The following is a 6,000-nucleotide window of genomic DNA, read 5'->3' on the forward strand; positions in this document are numbered from 1 at the left end:
TGAAACTCAAGGAACTATGTCAGGGTTGTGAGGTCGACCATCCGAGCCAGATGCGACATTCGTGTCTATTTGAACCATCACCCTATTTCTTCGAAGGCTACTTTAAAGAATTATCAAACAAATTGTTCAACCCACAGTTTAAACACAGTATCGTACAGGCTTTGACCACCTACGGGCTGAGACTTCACCCCCAGAGAATTCAGGGGGCCGTGGAAGCCATTCTATGTGAACTTCGGAGTGAACCATTTATCGTGGGTAAACTTAATGAAATTGCAGAGACTCTTGTGGATAAACATTGTGAGAAGGTAGTCAACGACGCGGTTGCTTGTTGGAAAGGGGTTACCGATAATCTCATTGTCTAGCTGATGCGGAGTGATGGGGAACACATGCATTGTGGGTTTTTTCAAAAATGTTTTTAAGATGTATTACAAACGTGAATTAACTAATCTTTTGTATTGTGTGATATATAACAATGTTGATATGTGTGATGTATTACGTGTAGATAACTTAAAGAATGATATGATTGTTGTGCGAAATTGTTCGGACTCTTGGGTTAACATGACACAGGCTTGTGTCAATGGTGATGATTCAGCAGCAGCTTTCATCAGAAAAGTATTAAAATCATTATGTGAAAACACTATTATATTTGATATTGAACATATCATAACGATGTTTACATACACAGTTGATGTTTGTATAAATCTGATATCCATAAAAAAAGATAGTAATGATGTTTCTGAAATTGTTGAAATTGTGAGCGACTACATGCTTGATAAAGATATTTTCACATGTGTTCGTTTCCTTGGCTATCTAGACAGCCTATGAAATGTGTTGTTTTTACTTTTTATAGTTGTTGTAATTTCTTAAATAAAAACCATTGTTTTAAAAAAGGTATACTTTATACGTCTGTGTCTGTTGAAACGACAACATGTCAGATCTCATGAAAAAGGTTTATTACACACCGTCTAACCCGGGGTCTTTAGGTGGTAAAAGCCGTTTAAAACGGGGTGTTTTAAATGACTCAGGCGTTCGACTAACTGACAAACAAATTTCAGAGTGGCTCGCTGCAGAGGATGCCTATACATTACATAAAACGGCACCCCTAAAATACAAGAGAAACAGGGTATTTGTTTATGGTATGAATAAACAGTTTCAGGCAGATTTGGTTGATATGTCAGCATACTCCGAGGAAAACGACGGTATCAAATTTCTCTTAACGTGTATAGATGTATTTAGTAAATACGCATGGACTCGGGTCTTGAAGAATAAGTCCGGATCTGAAGTCTCAAAAGCTTTTGTTTCTATACTTGCTGATAAACGCATCCCCCAAAAATTACAGACAGATGCCGGGGGTGAGTTCTTTAACAAACAGTTTCAATCTGTTTCTAAAAAGTATAATATTCAACATTTTGCTACAGCATCGGATTTAAAAGCTAGCGTTGTTGAACGTTTTAATAGAACTCTGAAAAGCAGAATGTGGCGGTACTTAACAGCCGCTAACACACGTCGATACGTAGATGTGTTACAAGATATCACGCTGGGTTATAACACCAGTTTTCATCGAAGTATTCAAATGAGACCCGTCGATGTTAACGAAAACAACGAAGACACAGTGTTTCAAAATCTTTACGGACCTAGGAATGCTCGATGTGTTAAACCACTGTTTAAATACAAAATCGGAGATATTGTAAGAATATCCAAAGTGAGGGGTCCATTTGCCAAGGGTTACGAGAAAAATTATACAGAAGAATATTTCACGGTGAACAAGTGTGTACAAAGAGACCCACCAGTTTACAAACTTTGTGATTATGACGGAGATATTATTGATGGTAGTTTTTACGAGCCAGAGTTACAAAAAATATCGGTGTGCAAAAACAATACGTTTAAAGTAGAAAAAATCTTGGACAAGAAAAATCAGGGTAAGAAGACCATTGTCTTGGTAAAATGGTATGGATGGCCGTCTAAATTTAATAGCTGGGTCCCCGAAAAAGAAGTGGTCGACGTACATTCGATTTAAAAAGGAGAATGCATAGTAGTCTACGACATTCATTTAGAAAACAGCCATGGGTAGCGACGGCTTTTATGTCGTATTACCATGCAATGCATCGTTGGCGGTGTATCCTGACAATACTATTTCTAATTATAGGACGTGCCTAGCCAACCCATTACATGTGAAAGGTAAATGGGAAGTGGGCATTGTTGAATTCGAATATCCTAGAACGTGGTATACGTTTAATACTGAAGATGCATTTTTTGAAATAAATGTCGGCCAACCACCGCTCAGTGGTGGTCCCATGAAGAAGAAGAATAAACACGATGACGATTCATTGATGCGTAATAAAATGTCTCCGATACGTTACCGTATAAAAACGGGGTATTATGATGACATTGCTTCTCTGGTTAGAGAGATAAATGAGGCCCTTACGCCGCATTCATCTTTCGGCTATGACAGTGTGAAAAACTGTGTGTTTCTGAATGCAAAACCTAACATATCTTTGACTTTTTACGGGAAACTAGCCAATATTTTAGGAGCGAAACCCGGGGCTCCATTAGGTGGCTCTTCATACGTACCAACGGATTTTAATATCGACAAAAACAGTGTAACGCACACTCAGCAACAGGCGGACAAACACGGCCATGCATACATATCTGCTGACTTTAATAACGACACGGATGTTGTGACGTATGCACCGCATCAATCAGATATACAAGGGGGCTTCTACACCTTGTATTTATACACAGACATTATCGATTACCAGTCAGTTGGTGATGCCTATGTACCTCTCTTAGGTACAGCTCATATAGCCGGAGAAAATAAGCATATGGTTTGTTTGAGATACGACAAAGTGCATTACGTTTCTATAAACAAAACAACCATCACAGACATTGGTATTGAAGTTAAGGACGACCAAAATACACACGTAAAGTTTTCATACGGTAAAGTTAGCGTTAAGCTTCACTTTAGACCTGTGAAACATTTCGTATAATAATGTCCTCATTCAACAATTATAATCATGATCCTGAACGCTACGTGGCTTACTATACGAACCAGGCAGGTGGCGCTCTACCAGGGTATGCCGGCGGGGCTGTTATGTACGGAGGAGGTGTTGGGGGTCTGTTTAGAGGCCTCTTTAGAATGGCTATTCCTCTGTTAAGACGAGGTTTCAACATAGCGAAACCCCATCTTAAATCAGCTGCAAAAAACATACTTAGTGACGTTGTCAGTAACACAATGTCAAGCGCTTTTAACCATAACAAACACCCACAAGACGGTTCGGGTCTATTGGTAATGTCCCGTAAACGTTTGCTACGACCCCCAGGTGACAAGAGGAGGGGTCATTCTCAAAAGAAAGCAAGACGGTCATCTAAGAAGGTCTCAGTTGTAAAACGAAAACGTAGGGTGTCGGTAAAGCGTAAAATAAGCTCAAAGAGAAATCCTAACACCATCTTCTAGATCATGGCATTGCTACACAGCATGTCAGAAGAGTGTGTTAAATCAGAATTGGATTTGTTCACGGTGCCTCTAACTCAAACGGCTATTGAAAGAAATGCCTATATTGAGATACCACCATTATCTGCAATATCAGACACTGCACCCCTGGAATTTTTTATAGCGGGCAATGGAGAAGATTATATCGATCTAAATAATACATTGTTGTTTTTGCGTCTCAAAATCACAAATCCGGACGGCACGGATATTGTGGATGGAGCACCTGTAGGTCTGATTAACTACGCAGGAGCCACCATTTTTTCACAGGTTGACGTATCACTTGGAGATAGGCTTATTTCCCAGAGTTCGAGCACATACCCATACCGATGTGTTATAGAGTGTCTTCTTAACTACGGAAAAGATGTTCTTCAAACAACGTTTTCCGCCGGTCTCTTTTACAAAGATACAGCCGGTCATATGGACTGTACAGATCCGGGTGGAGGAAATGCGGGTCTGACAAAGAGAGCTGCGTACACTAATGCCAGCAGTGTTGTAGAATTATTAGCACCAGTTCACAATGACATATTTTTTCAGGAAAAACTTATGCTAAATGGTGTGGACATCAAAATCCGTATGACTAGGTGTAAAGACGAGTTTTGTCTGATGAGGGATGACAATATAAATTATAAAATAAATATTCAGTCTGCGTCACTTTTTGTGAAAAAAGTTACCGTGTCACCAGCAGTACGACTGGGTCATGCTCACGCACTGCTCTCGGCAACAGCCAAATACCCTATTGAACGAGTAATATTAAAAAATCATTCGCTGCCCGCTGGTTCTCGCGTCGTGACCCAGGAAAATGTATTTCTAGGAACCCTCCCCAAGTCTTTGGTCATAGCCATGGTTGATAACGATGCATTCACGGGGGCCTATAATAAAAACCCCTTTGCTTTTAAAAATTACGATTTAGAATTCTTGGCCGTATATGTTGACGGTCAGCAACATCCGGCTAAACCGCTACAACCTGAATACGGGACCGGTTCTGCTATACGGGAGTACTATCAACTAGCTCTGTCTTCTGGAAGACATCTGAAAAACCAAGCATTGTCTATTGACCGTGAAGAATATTTGCACGGGTACACATTATATTCATTTAATTTGACTCCTGATGAGGAGTGTTCTAGACATGTGTCTCTCATCAAATCTGGAAATATCAGACTAGAAGCACGATTTCGACAACCGCTCCCCCGTACGATAAACCTTGTAATCTATGCTATTTATGATTCGATTCTTGAAATTTCAAATCGCAGACAGGTCTTGATCGATTACTATTAAAATGAATACCGTACAGCTCACAGTCTTGATGGATAAAATATCATGCAACACACATTTTCTAGGTGTGCTGCCGTGTGATTATTTACCAGAAGAACGTCTAAGAACAGTACCATCTATGGTCATAATTAATACACACCCCTCAGGACTCCCCGGGGAACACTGGTTAGCCATATACATAACCAGGGAAGGGGTTGGGTGCTTTTTTGACAGTTTTGGAAATAAACCCGATCACCCCCGGTTTCCAACACAAATCAATAATTTTCTATTTCTTAACTGCGACAGTGTGATATACTCAAACAAGCAAGTCCAGAATTATTCGTCAGACACGTGTGGGCAACATTGCATGTTCTTTCTCCGTCATATGTCCACTACTTATGATTATGAATACGTGATGAGTTTGTACTCTGATGATTTAGATAAAAACGATACTATGGTGTCGTTTTTTGTGAAAAAACTAAAAACCTATAACCATTTTAATAAGAAAAATGTGTTTAAATGTATTCAATGTGTTCAGACTGGCAAAATGTATAATTGTGTACTGGAATAAAACATAATAAATAACAAATAGTGCAAGATTCTTATTTTTGCGACGATTTATTTTTATTAACACACACACACACAAAATATAACAGAATATTCTTGTTTATGTCAAAATAAAACGAAAAGATTAGAGATGCATCCATCGACAGCGTTTGTGACTAGGCGAAATGATAACATCGCCGTCAGAATGGTCGTTATCATGATGTGGGGTACCGGCTCTCACATCTCTACCCCTCGGGGTTGTTGCATAACTATCAGGCGATGAACCTACTTTAAAATTATCGATTACACGCCGTATATGACGGTTGGGTACCGTAGATTGCGGTATATTTAGTGCTGCAAAAGCCTCCAGAAACTCTGTCCATCCTAGAGGTCGGTTTTCATCTTTGACATTGTATGGGGCTATGACGTTTTTAACTAAATCCAACATGTGTGATCCGGCTATGTTCCGGCCTTTATATACAAACTCCCCAGAATCAGTCCATGAAGCGATATCTTTAGCGTTAGTCATTTTATCTAAGATGTATCGAGTATTTTTCAAGCTCCTATACGGTATATTCTTTAATACATCATTCACCACGTTGTCGTATAACCTAGTGTTTTCAGCATTCGGTACATGATTAGATGTTTCTTTATCAGACAGAGGCATGTTTAACGTTAACATAGATGTCTCGCGGTCAGCTTGCTTAGCAAAT

The sequence above is a fragment of the Barbatula barbatula genome, assembly GCF_947034865.1.
Source record: "Barbatula barbatula genome assembly, chromosome: 21".
Taxonomy (NCBI): Eukaryota; Metazoa; Chordata; class Actinopteri; order Cypriniformes; family Nemacheilidae; genus Barbatula; species Barbatula barbatula.